The sequence below is a fragment of the Pelodiscus sinensis genome, unplaced genomic scaffold (genome assembly GCF_049634645.1).
Source record: "Pelodiscus sinensis isolate JC-2024 unplaced genomic scaffold, ASM4963464v1 ctg65, whole genome shotgun sequence".
NCBI lineage: Eukaryota > Metazoa > Chordata > Testudines > Trionychidae > Pelodiscus > Pelodiscus sinensis.
The window spans coordinates 532,891-547,013 of record NW_027465825.1 but is presented as its reverse complement, the minus strand read 5'-3'; the positions used below and the strand labels follow the sequence as shown (position 1 = coordinate 547,013).

At 54.8% G+C, this 14,123-nt stretch overlaps 1 protein-coding gene across 6 annotated transcripts in view; it reads left to right on the top strand.

Annotated features, from left to right (window-relative positions):
- The window catches only part of CFAP57 (cilia and flagella associated protein 57), a 172,740-nt gene that overhangs the window by 3,369 nt on the left and 155,248 nt on the right, over nucleotides 1–14,123 (top strand). The gene's annotated exons all lie outside the window — the stretch shown is intronic.

Below are 14,123 nucleotides of genomic sequence, written 5' to 3'. Positions count from 1 at the left end.
ACCCTCAGTAGAGGCGTGTACACACGTGTGTGCTTCATATGCCTAGCTGCTGCTGTGCACTGTGCTAATGAGACTGCAGTCCCTGCTAACACCCCCAGTGGAGGCATGTACACACGTGTGTGCTTCATATGCCTAGCTGCTGCTGTGCACTGTGCTAATGAGACTGCAGTCCCTGCTAACACCCCCAGTGGAGGCGTGTACACACGTGTGTGCTTCATATGCCTAGCTGCTGCTGTGCACTGTGCTAATGAGACTGCAGTCCCTGCTAACACCCCCAGTGGAGGCATGTACACACGTGTGTGCTTCATATGCCTAGCTGCTGCTGTGCACTGTGCTAATGAGACTGCAGTCCCTGCTAACACCCCCAGTGGAGGCGTGTACACACGTGTGTGCTTCATATGCCCTAGCTGCTGCTGTGCACTGTGCTAATGAGACTGCAGTCCCTGCTAACACCCCCAGTGGAGGCATGTACACACGTGTGTGCTTCATATGCCTAGCTGCTGCTGTGCACTGTGCTAATGAGACTGCAGTCCCTGCTAACATCCCCAGTGGAGGCGTGTACACACGTGTGTGCTTCATATGCCTAGCTGCTGCTGTGCACTGTGCTAATGAGACTGCAGTCCCTGCTAACACCCCCAGTGGAGGCGTGTACACACGTGTGTGCTTCATATGCCTAGCTGCTGCTGTGCACTGTGCTAATGAGACTGCAGTCCCTGCTAACACCCCCAGTGGCGGCGTGTACACACGTGTGTGCTTCATATGCCTAGCTGCTGCTGTGCACTGTGCTAATGAGACTGCAGTCCCTGCTAACACCCCTAGTGGAGGCGTGTACACACGTGTGTGCTTCATATGCCTAGCTGCTGCTGTGCACTGTGCTAATGAGACTGCAGTCCCTGCTAACACCCCTAGTGGAGGCGTGTACACACGTGTGTGCTTCATATGCCTAGCTGCTGCTGTGCACTGTGCTAATGAGACTGCATTCCCTGCTAACACCCCCAGTGGAGGCATGGACACACGTGTGTGCTTCATATGCCTAGCTGCTGCTGTGCACTGTGCTAATGAGACTGCAGTCCCTGCTAACACCCCCAGTGGAGGCATGTACACACGTGTGTGCTTCATATGCCTAGCTGCTGCTGTGCACTGTGCTAATGAGACTGCAGTCCCTGCTAACACCCCCAGTGGAGGCGTGTACACACGTGTGTGCTTCATATGCCTAGCTGCTGCTGTGCACTGTGCTAATGAGAATGCAGTCCCTGCTAACACCCCCAGTGGAGGCATGTATACACGTGTGTGCTTCATATGCCTAGCTGCTGCTGTGCACTGTGCTAATGAGACTGCAGTCCCTGCTAACACCCCCAGTGGAGGCGTGTACACACGTGTGTGCTTCATATGCCCTAGCTGCTGCTGTGCACTGTGCTAATGAGACTGCAGTCCCTGCTAACACCTCTAGTGGAGGCGTGTACACACGTGTGTGCTTCATATGCCTAGCTGCTGCTGTGCACTGTGCTAATGAGACTGCAGTCCCTGCTAACACCCCCAGTGGAGGCGTGTACACACGTGTGTGCTTCATATGCCTAGCTGCTGCTGTGCACTGTGCTAATGAGACTGCAGTCCCTGCTAACATCCCCAGTGGAGGCGTGTACACACGTGTGTGCTTCATATGCCTAGCTGCTGCTGTGCACTGTGCTAATGAGACTGCAGTCCCTGCTAACACCCCCAGTGGAGGCGTGTACACACGTGTGTGCTTCATATGCCTAGCTGCTGCTGTGCACTGTGCTAATGAGACTGCAGTCCCTGCTAACATCCCCAGTGGAGGCGTGTACACACGTGTGTGCTTCATATGCCTAGCTGCTGCTGTGCACTGTGCTAATGAGACTGCAGTCCCTGCTAACACCCCCAGTGGAGGCGTGTACACACGTGTGTGCTTCATATGCCTAGCTGCTGCTGTGCACTGTGCTAATGAGACTGCAGTCCCTGCTAACACCCCCAGTGGAGGCGTGTACACACGTGTGTGCTTCATATGCCCTAGCTGCTGCTGTGCACTGTGCTAATGAGACTGCAGTCCCTGCTAACACCCTCAGTGGAGGCGTGTACACACGTGTGTGCTTCATATGCCTAGCTGCTGCTGTGCACTGTGCTAATGAGACTGCAGTCCCTGCTAACACCCCCAGTGGAGGCATGTACACACGTGTGTGCTTCATATGCCTAGCTGCTGCTGTGCACTGTGCTAATGAGACTGCAGTCCCTGCTAACACCCCCAGTGGAGGCGTGTACACACGTGTGTGCTTCATATGCCTAGCTGCTGCTGTGCACTGTGCTAATGAGACTGCAGTCCCTGCTAACACCCCCAGTGGCGGCGTGTACACACGTGTGTGCTTCATATGCCTAGCTGCTGCTGTGCACTGTGCTAATGAGACTGCAGTCCCTGCTAACACCCCCAGTGGAGGCATGTATACACGTGTGTGCTTCATATGCCTAGCTGCTGCTGTGCACTGTGCTAATGAGACTGCAGTCCCTGCTAACACCCCCAGTGGAGGCATGTACACACGTGTGTGCTTCATATGCCTAGCTGCTGCTGTGCACTGTGCTAATGAGACTGCAGTCCCTGCTAACACCCCCAGTGGAGGCGTGTACACACGTGTGTGCTTCATATGCCTAGCTGCTGCTGTGCACTGTGCTAATGAGACTGCAGTCCCTGCTAACATCCCCAGTGGAGGCGTGTACACACGTGTGTGCTTCATATGCCTAGCTGCTGCTGTGCACTGTGCTAATGAGACTGCAGTCCCTGCTAACACCCCCAGTGGAGGCATGTACACACGTGTGTGCTTCATATGCCTAGCTGCTGCTGTGCACTGTGCTAATGAGACTGCAGTCCCTGCTAACACCCCCAGTGGAGGCGTGTACACACGTGTGTGCTTCATATGCCTAGCTGCTGCTGTGCACTGTGCTAATGAGACTGCAGTCCCTGCTAACACCCCCAGTGGAGGCGTGTACACACGTGTGTGCTTCATATGCCTAGCTGCTGCTGTGCACTGTGCTAATGAGACTGCAGTCCCTGCTAACATCCCCAGTGGAGGCGTGTACACACGTGTGTGCTTCATATGCCTAGCTGCTGCTGTGCACTGTGCTAATGAGACTGCAGTCCCTGCTAACACCCCCAGTGGAGGCGTGTACACACGTGTGTGCTTCATATGCCTAGCTGCTGCTGTGCACTGTGCTAATGAGACTGCAGTCCCTGCTAACATCCCCAGTGGAGGCGTGTACACACGTGTGTGCTTCATATGCCTAGCTGCTGCTGTGCACTGTGCTAATGAGACTGCAGTCCCTGCTAACACCCCCAGTGGAGGCGTGTACACACGTGTGTGCTTCATATGCCTAGCTGCTGCTGTGCACTGTGCTAATGAGACTGCAGTCCCTGCTAACACCCCCAGTGGAGGCGTGTACACACGTGTGTGCTTCATATGCCCTACCTGCTGCTGTGCACTGTGCTAATGAGACTGCAGTCCCTGCTAACACCCTCAGTAGAGGCGTGTACACACGTGTGTGCTTCATATGCCTAGCTGCTGCTGTGCACTGTGCTAATGAGACTGCAGTCCCTGCTAACACCCCCAGTGGAGGCATGTACACACGTGTGTGCTTCATATGCCTAGCTGCTGCTGTGCACTGTGCTAATGAGACTGCAGTCCCTGCTAACACCCCCAGTGGAGGCGTGTACACACGTGTGTGCTTCATATGCCTAGCTGCTGCTGTGCACTGTGCTAATGAGACTGCAGTCCCTGCTAACACCCCCAGTGGCGGCGTGTACACACGTGTGTGCTTCATATGCCTAGCTGCTGCTGTGCACTGTGCTAATGAGACTGCAGTCCCTGCTAACACCCCTAGTGGAGGCATGTACACACGTGTGTGCTTCATATGCCTAGCTGCTGCTGTGCACTGTGCTAATGAGACTGCAGTCCCTGCTAACACCCCTAGTGGAGGCGTGTACACACGTGTGTGCTTCATATGCCTAGCTGCTGCTGTGCACTGTGCTAATGAGACTGCATTCCCTGCTAACACCCCCAGTGGAGGCATGTACACACGTGTATGCTTCATATGCCTAGCTGCTGCTGTGCACTGTGCTAATGAGACTGCAGTCCCTGCTAACACCCCCAGTGGAGGCATGTACACACGTGTGTGCTTCATATGCCTAGCTGCTGCTGTGCACTGTGCTAATGAGACTGCAGTCCCTGCTAACACCCCCAGTGGAGGCGTGTACACACGTGTGTGCTTCATATGCCTAGCTGCTGCTGTGCACTGTGCTAATGAGAATGCAGTCCCTGCTAACACCCCCAGTGGAGGCATGTATACACGTGTGTGCTTCATATGCCTAGCTGCTGCTGTGCACTGTGCTAATGAGACTGCAGTCCCTGCTAACACCCCCAGTGGAGGCGTGTACACACGTGTGTGCTTCATATGCCCTAGCTGCTGCTGTGCACTGTGCTAATGAGAATGCAGTCCCTGCTAACACCCCCAGTGGAGGCATGTATACACGTGTGTGCTTCATATGCCTAGCTGCTGCTGTGCACTGTGCTAATGAGACTGCAGTCCCTGCTAACACCCCCAGTGGAGGCGTGTACACACGTGTGTGCTTCATATGCCTAGCTGCTGCTGTGCACTGTGCTAATGAGACTGCAGTCCCTGCTAACATCCCCAGTGGAGGCGTGTACACACGTGTGTGCTTCATATGCCTAGCTGCTGCTGTGCACTGTGCTAATGAGACTGCAGTCCCTGCTAACACCCCCAGTGGAGGCGTGTACACACGTGTGTGCTTCATATGCCTAGCTGCTGCTGTGCACTGTGCTAATGAGACTGCAGTCCCTGCTAACACCCCTAGTGGAGGCATGTACACACGTGTGTGCTTCATATGCCTAGCTGCTGCTGTGCACTGTGCTAATGAGACTGCAGTCCCTGCTAACACCCCTAGTGGAGGCGTGTACACACGTGTGTGCTTCATATGCCTAGCTGCTGCTGTGCACTGTGCTAATGAGACTGCATTCCCTGCTAACACCCCCAGTGGAGGCATGTACACACGTGTGTGCTTCATATGCCTAGCTGCTGCTGTGCACTGTGCTAATGAGACTGCAGTCCCTGCTAACACCCCCAGTGGAGGCATGTACACACGTGTGTGCTTCATATGCCTAGCTGCTGCTGTGCACTGTGCTAATGAGACTGCAGTCCCTGCTAACACCCCCAGTGGAGGCGTGTACACACGTGTGTGCTTCATATGCCTAGCTGCTGCTGTGCACTGTGCTAATGAGAATGCAGTCCCTGCTAACACCCCCAGTGGAGGCGTGTACACACGTGTGTGCTTCATATGCCCTACCTGCTGCTGTGCACTGTGCTAATGAGACTGCAGTCCCTGCTAACACCCCCAGTGGAGGCGTGTACACACGTGTGTGCTTCATATGCCCTACCTGCTGCTGTGCACTGTGCTAATGAGACTGCAGTCCCTGCTAACACCCTCAGTAGAGGCGTGTACACACGTGTGTGCTTCATATGCCTAGCTGCTGCTGTGCACTGTGCTAATGAGACTGCAGTCCCTGCTAACACCCCCAGTGGAGGCATGTACACACGTGTGTGCTTCATATGCCTAGCTGCTGCTGTGCACTGTGCTAATGAGACTGCAGTCCCTGCTAACACCCCCAGTGGAGGCGTGTACACACGTGTGTGCTTCATATGCCTAGCTGCTGCTGTGCACTGTGCTAATGAGACTGCAGTCCCTGCTAACACCCCCAGTGGCGGCGTGTACACACGTGTGTGCTTCATATGCCTAGCTGCTGCTGTGCACTGTGCTAATGAGACTGCAGTCCCTGCTAACACCCCTAGTGGAGGCATGTACACACGTGTGTGCTTCATATGCCTAGCTGCTGCTGTGCACTGTGCTAATGAGACTGCAGTCCCTGCTAACACCCCTAGTGGAGGCGTGTACACACGTGTGTGCTTCATATGCCTAGCTGCTGCTGTGCACTGTGCTAATGAGACTGCATTCCCTGCTAACACCCCCAGTGGAGGCATGTACACACGTGTGTGCTTCATATGCCTAGCTGCTGCTGTGCACTGTGCTAATGAGACTGCAGTCCCTGCTAACACCCCCAGTGGAGGCATGTACACACGTGTGTGCTTCATATGCCTAGCTGCTGCTGTGCACTGTGCTAATGAGACTGCAGTCCCTGCTAACACCCCCAGTGGAGGCGTGTACACACGTGTGTGCTTCATATGCCTAGCTGCTGCTGTGCACTGTGCTAATGAGAATGCAGTCCCTGCTAACACCCCCAGTGGAGGCATGTATACACGTGTGTGCTTCATATGCCTAGCTGCTGCTGTGCACTGTGCTAATGAGACTGCAGTCCCTGCTAACACCCCCAGTGGAGGCGTGTACACACGTGTGTGCTTCATATGCCCTAGCTGCTGCTGTGCACTGTGCTAATGAGAATGCAGTCCCTGCTAACACCCCAGTGGAGGCATGTATACACGTGTGTGCTTCATATGCCTAGCTGCTGCTGTGCACTGTGCTAATGAGACTGCAGTCCCTGCTAACACCCCCAGTGGAGGCGTGTACACACGTGTGTGCTTCATATGCCTAGCTGCTGCTGTGCACTGTGCTAATGAGACTGCAGTCCCTGCTAACATCCCCAGTGGAGGCGTGTACACACGTGTGTGCTTCATATGCCTAGCTGCTGCTGTGCACTGTGCTAATGAGACTGCAGTCCCTGCTAACACCCCAGTGGAGGCGTGTACACACGTGTGTGCTTCATATGCCTAGCTGCTGCTGTGCACTGTGCTAATGAGACTGCAGTCCCTGCTAACACCCCTAGTGGAGGCATGTACACACGTGTGTGCTTCATATGCCTAGCTGCTGCTGTGCACTGTGCTAATGAGACTGCAGTCCCTGCTAACACCCCTAGTGGAGGCGTGTACACACGTGTGTGCTTCATATGCCTAGCTGCTGCTGTGCACTGTGCTAATGAGACTGCATTCCTGCTAACACCCCCAGTGGAGGCATGTACACACGTGTGTGCTTCATATGCCTAGCTGCTGCTGTGCACTGTGCTAATGAGACTGCAGTCCCTGCTAACACCCCCCAGTGGAGGCATGTACACACGTGTGTGCTTCATATGCCTAGCTGCTGCTGTGCACTGTGCTAATGAGACTGCAGTCCCTGCTAACACCCCCAGTGGAGGCGTGTACACACGTGTGTGCTTCATATGCCTAGCTGCTGCTGTGCACTGTGCTAATGAGAATGCAGTCCCTGCTAACACCCCCAGTGGAGGCATGTATACACGTGTGTGCTTCATATGCCTAGCTGCTGCTGTGCACTGTGCTAATGAGACTGCAGTCCCTGCTAACACCCCCAGTGGAGGCGTGTACACACGTGTGTGCTTCATATGCCCTAGCTGCTGCTGTGCACTGTGCTAATGAGACTGCAGTCCCTGCTAACACCTCAGTGGAGGCGTGTACACACGTGTGTGCTTCATATGCCTAGCTGCTGCTGTGCACTGTGCTAATGAGACTGCAGTCCCTGCTAACACCCCCAGTGGAGGCGTGTACACACGTGTGTGCTTCATATGCCTAGCTGCTGCTGTGCACTGTGCTAATGAGACTGCAGTCCCTGCTAACATCCCCAGTGGAGGCGTGTACACACGTGTGTGCTTCATATGCCTAGCTGCTGCTGTGCACTGTGCTAATGAGACTGCAGTCCCTGCTAACACCCCCAGTGGAGGCGTATACACACGTGTGTGCTTCATATGCCTAGCTGCTGCTGTGCACTGTGCTAATGAGACTGCAGTCCCTGCTAACACCCCCAGTGGAGGCGTGTACACACGTGTGTGCTTCATATGCCTAGCTGCTGCTGTGCACTGTGCTAATGAGACTGCAGTCCCTGCTAACACCCCCAGTGGAGGCGTGTACACACGTGTGTGCTTCATATGCCTAGCTGCTGCTGTGCACTGTGCTAATGAGACTGCAGTCCCTGCTAACACCCCCAGTGGAGGCGTGTACACACGTGTGTGCTTCATATGCCCTAGCTGCTGCTGTGCACTGTGCTAATGAGACTGCAGTCCCTGCTAACACCCTCAGTGGAGGCGTGTACACACGTGTGTGCTTCATATGCCTAGCTGCTGCTGTGCACTGTGCTAATGAGACTGCAGTCCCTGCTAACACCCCCAGTGGAGGCATGTACACACGTGTGTGCTTCATATGCCTAGCTGCTGCTGTGCACTGTGCTAATGAGACTGCAGTCCCCTGCTAACACCCCCAGTGGAGGCGTGTACACACGTGTGTGCTTCATATGCCTAGCTGCTGCTGTGCACTGTGCTAATGAGACTGCAGTCCCTGCTAACACCCCCAGTGGCGGCGTGTACACACGTGTGTGCTTCATATGCCTAGCTGCTGCTGTGCACTGTGCTAATGAGACTGCAGTCCCTGCTAACACCCCCAGTGGAGGCATGTATACACGTGTGTGCTTCATATGCCTAGCTGCTGCTGTGCACTGTGCTAATGAGACTGCAGTCCCTGCTAACACCCCCAGTGGAGGCATGTACACACGTGTGTGCTTCATATGCCTAGCTGCTGCTGTGCACTGTGCTAATGAGACTGCAGTCCCTGCTAACACCCCCAGTGGAGGCGTGTACACACGTGTGTGCTTCATATGCCTAGCTGCTGCTGTGCACTGTGCTAATGAGACTGCAGTCCCTGCTAACATCCCCAGTGGAGGCTGTGTACACACGTGTGTGCTTCATATGCCTAGCTGCTGCTGTGCACTGTGCTAATGAGACTGCAGTCCTGCTAACACCCCCAGTGGAGGCATGTACACACGTGTGTGCTTCATATGCCTAGCTGCTGCTGTGCACTGTGCTAATGAGACTGCAGTCCCTGCTAACACCCCCAGTGGAGGCGTGTACACACGGTGTGTGCTTCATATGCCTAGCTGCTGCTGTGCACTGTGCTAATGAGACTGCAGTCCCTGCTAACACCCCCAGTGGAGGCGTGTACACACGTGTGTGCTTCATATGCCTAGCTGCTGCTGTGCACTGTGCTAATGAGACTGCAGTCCCTGCTAACATCCCCAGTGGAGGCGTGTACACACGTGTGTGCTTCATATGCCCTAGCTGCTGCTGTGCACTGTGCTAATGAGACTGCAGTCCCTGCTAACACCCCCAGTGGAGGCGTGTACACACGTGTGTGCTTCATATGCCCTAGCTGCTGCTGTGCACTGTGCTAATGAGACTGCAGTCCCTGCTAACACCCTCTAGTGGAGGCGTGTACACACGTGTGTGCTTCATATGCCTAGCTGCTGCTGTGCACTGTGCTAATGAGACTGCAGTCCCTGCTAACACCCCCAGTGGAGGCGTGTACACACGTGTGTGCTTCATATGCCTAGCTGCTGCTGTGCACTGTGCTAATGAGACTGCAGTCCCTGCTAACATCCCCAGTGGAGGCGTGTACACACGTGTGTGCTTCATATGCCTAGCTGCTGCTGTGCACTGTGCTAATGAGACTGCAGTCCCTGCTAACACCCCCAGTGGAGGCGTGTACACACGTGTGTGCTTCATATGCCTAGCTGCTGCTGTGCACTGTGCTAATGAGACTGCAGTCCCTGCTAACATCCCCAGTGGAGGCGTGTACACACGTGTGTGCTTCATATGCCTAGCTGCTGCTGTGCACTGTGCTAATGAGACTGCAGTCCCTGCTAACACCCCCAGTGGAGGCGTGTACACACGTGTGTGCTTCATATGCCTAGCTGCTGCTGTGCACTGTGCTAATGAGACTGCAGTCCCTGCTAACACCCCCAGTGGAGGCGTGTACACACGTGTGTGCTTCATATGCCCTAGCTGCTGCTGTGCACTGTGCTAATGAGACTGCAGTCCCTGCTAACACCCTCAGTGGAGGCGTGTACACACGTGTGTGCTTCATATGCCTAGCTGCTGCTGTGCACTGTGCTAATGAGACTGCAGTCCCTGCTAACACCCCCAGTGGAGGCATGTACACACGTGTGTGCTTCATATGCCTAGCTGCTGCTGTGCACTGTGCTAATGAGACTGCAGTCCCTGCTAACACCCCCAGTGGAGGCGTGTACACACGTGTGTGCTTCATATGCCTAGCTGCTGCTGTGCACTGTGCTAATGAGACTGCAGTCCCTGCTAACACCCCCAGTGGCGGCGTGTACACACGTGTGTGCTTCATATGCCTAGCTGCTGCTGTGCACTGTGCTAATGAGACTGCAGTCCCTGCTAACACCCCCAGTGGAGGCATGTATACACGTGTGTGCTTCATATGCCTAGCTGGTGCTGTGCACTGTGCTAATGAGACTGCAGTCCCTGCTAACACCCCCAGTGGAGGCATGTACACACGTGTGTGCTTCATATGCCTAGCTGCTGCTGTGCACTGTGCTAATGAGACTGCAGTCCCTGCTAACACCCCCAGTGGAGGCGTGTACACACGTGTGTGCTTCATATGCCTAGCTGCTGCTGTGCACTGTGCTAATGAGACTGCAGTCCCTGCTAACATCCCCAGTGGAGGCGTGTACACACGTGTGTGCTTCATATGCCTAGCTGCTGCTGTGCACTGTGCTAATGAGACTGCAGTCCCTGCTAACACCCCCAGTGGAGGCATGTACACACGTGTGTGCTTCATATGCCTAGCTGCTGCTGTGCACTGTGCTAATGAGACTGCAGTCCCTGCTAACACCCCCAGTGGAGGCGTGTACACACGTGTGTGCTTCATATGCCTAGCTGCTGCTGTGCACTGTGCTAATGAGACTGCAGTCCCTGCTAACACCCCCAGTGGAGGGCGTGTACACACGTGTGTGCTTCATATGCCTAGCTGCTGCTGTGCACTGTGCTAATGAGACTGCAGTCCCTGCTAACATCCCCAGTGGAGGCGTGTACACACGTGTGTGCTTCATATGCCTAGCTGCTGCTGTGCACTGTGCTAATGAGACTGCAGTCCCTGCTAACACCCCCAGTGGAGGCGTGTACACACGTGTGTGCTTCATATGCCTAGCTGCTGCTGTGCACTGTGCTAATGAGACTGCAGTCCCTGCTAACATCCCCAGTGGAGGCGTGTACACACGTGTGTGCTTCATATGCCTAGCTGCTGCTGTGCACTGTGCTAATGAGACTGCAGTCCCTGCTAACACCCCCAGTGGAGGCGTGTACACACGTGTGTGCTTCATATGCCTAGCTGCTGCTGTGCACTGTGCTAATGAGACTGCAGTCCCTGCTAACACCCCCAGTGGAGGCGTGTACACACGTGTGTGCTTCATATGCCCTAGCTGCTGCTGTGCACTGTGCTAATGAGACTGCAGTCCCTGCTAACACCCTCAGTGGAGGCGTGTACACACGTGTGTGCTTCATATGCCTAGCTGCTGCTGTGCACTGTGCTAATGAGACTGCAGTCCCTGCTAACACCCCCAGTGGAGGCATGTACACACGTGTGTGCTTCATATGCCTAGCTGCTGCTGTGCACTGTGCTAATGAGACTGCAGTCCCTGCTAACACCCCCAGTGGAGGCGTGTACACACGTGTGTGCTTCATATGCCTAGCTGCTGCTGTGCACTGTGCTAATGAGACTGCAGTCCCTGCTAACACCCCCAGTGGCGGCGTGTACACACGTTGTGTGCTTCATATGCCTAGCTGCTGCTGTGCACTGTGCTAATGAGACTGCAGTCCCTGCTAACACCCCCAGTGGAGGCATGTATACACGTGTGTGCTTCATATGCCTAGCTGGTGCTGTGCACTGTGCTAATGAGACTGCAGTCCCTGCTAACACCCCAGTGGAGGCATGTACACACGTGTGTGCTTCATATGCCTAGCTGCTGCTGTGCACTGTGCTAATGAGACTGCAGTCCCTGCTAACACCCCCAGTGGAGGCGTGTACACACGTGTGTGCTTCATATGCCTAGCTGCTGCTGTGCACTGTGCTAATGAGACTGCAGTCCCTGCTAACATCCCCAGTGGAGGCGTGTACACACGTGTGTGCTTCATATGCCTAGCTGCTGCTGTGCACTGTGCTAATGAGACTGCAGTCCCCTGCTAACACCCCCAGTGGAGGCATGTACACACGTGTGTGCTTCATATGCCTAGCTGCTGCTGTGCACTGTGCTAATGAGACTGCAGTCCCTGCTAACACCCCCAGTGGAGGCGTGTACACACGTGTGTGCTTCATATGCCTAGCTGGTGCTGTGCACTGTGCTAATGAGACTGCAGTCCCTGCTAACACCCCCAGTGGAGGCGTGTACACACGTGTGTGCTTCATATGCCTAGCTGCTGCTGTGCACTGTGCTAATGAGACTGCAGTCCCTGCTAACATCCCCAGTGGAGGCGTGTACACACGTGTTGTGCTTCTTATGCCTAGCTGCTGCTGTGCACTGTGCTAATGAGACTGCAGTCCCTGCTAACACCCCCAGTGGAGGCGTGTACACACGTGTGTGCTTCATATGCCTAGCTGCTGCTGTGCACTGTGCTAATGAGACTGCAGTCCCTGCTAACATCCCCAGTGGAGGCGTGTACACACGTGTGTGCTTCATATGCCTAGCTGCTGCTGTGCACTGTGCTAATGAGACTGCAGTCCCTGCTAACACCCCCAGTGGAGGCGTGTACACACGTGTGTGCTTCATATGCCTAGCTGCTGCTGTGCACTGTGCTAATGAGACTGCAGTCCCTGCTAACACCCCCAGTGGAGGCGTGTACACACGTGTGTGCTTCATATGCCCTACCTGCTGCTGTGCACTGTGCTAATGAGACTGCAGTCCCTGCTAACACCCTCAGTAGAGGCGTGTACACACGTGTGTGCTTCATATGCCTAGCTGCTGCTGTGCACTGTGCTAATGAGACTGCAGTCCCTGCTAACACCCCCAGTGGAGGCATGTACACATGTGTGTGCTTCATATGCCTAGCTGCTGCTGTGCACTGTGCTAATGAGACTGCAGTCCCTGCTAACACCCCCAGTGGAGGCGTGTACACACGTGTGTGCTTCATATGCCTAGCTGCTGCTGTGCACTGTGCTAATGAGACTGCAGTCCCTGCTAACACCCCCAGTGGCGGCGTGTACACACGTGTGTGCTTCATATGCCTAGCTGCTGCTGTGCACTGTGCTAATGAGACTGCAGTCCCTGCTAACACCCCTAGTGGAGGCATGTACACACGTGTGTGCTTCATATGCCTAGCTGCTGCTGTGCACTGTGCTAATGAGACTGCAGTCCCTGCTAACACCCCTAGTGGAGGCGTGTACACACGTGTGTGCTTCATATGCCTAGCTGCTGCTGTGCACTGTGCTAATGAGACTGCATTCCCTGCTAACACCCCCAGTGGAGGCATGTACACACGTGTGTGCTTCATATGCCTAGCTGCTGCTGTGCACTGTGCTAATGAGACTGCAGTCCCTGCTAACACCCCCAGTGGAGGCATGTACACACGTGTGTGCTTCATATGCCTAGCTGCTGCTGTGCACTGTGCTAATGAGACTGCAGTCCCTGCTAACACCCCCAGTGGAGGCGTGTACACACGTGTGTGCTTCATATGCCTAGCTGCTGCTGTGCACTGTGCTAATGAGAATGCAGTCCCTGCTAACACCCCCAGTGGAGGCATGTATACACGTGTGTGCTTCATATGCCTAGCTGCTGCTGTGCACTGTGCTAATGAGACTGCAGTCCCTGCTAACACCCCCAGTGGAGGCGTGTACACACGTGTGTGCTTCATATGCCCTACCTGCTGCTGTGCACTGTGCTAATGAGACTGCAGTCCCTGCTAACACCCTCAGTAGAGGCGTGTACACACGTGTGTGCTTCATATGCCTAGCTGCTGCTGTGCACTGTGCTAATGAGACTGCAGTCCCTGCTAACACCCCCAGTGGAGGCGTGTACACACGTGTGTGCTTCATATGCCTAGCTGCTGCTGTGCACTGTTCTAATGAGACTGCAGTCCCTGCTAACACCCCTAGTGGAGGCGTGTACACACGTGTGTGCTTCATATGCCTAGCTGCTGCTGTGCACTGTGCTAATGAGACTGCAGTCCCTGCTAACACCCCCAGTGGAGGCGTGTACACACGTGTGTGCTTCATATGCCTAGCTGCTGCTGTGCACAGCA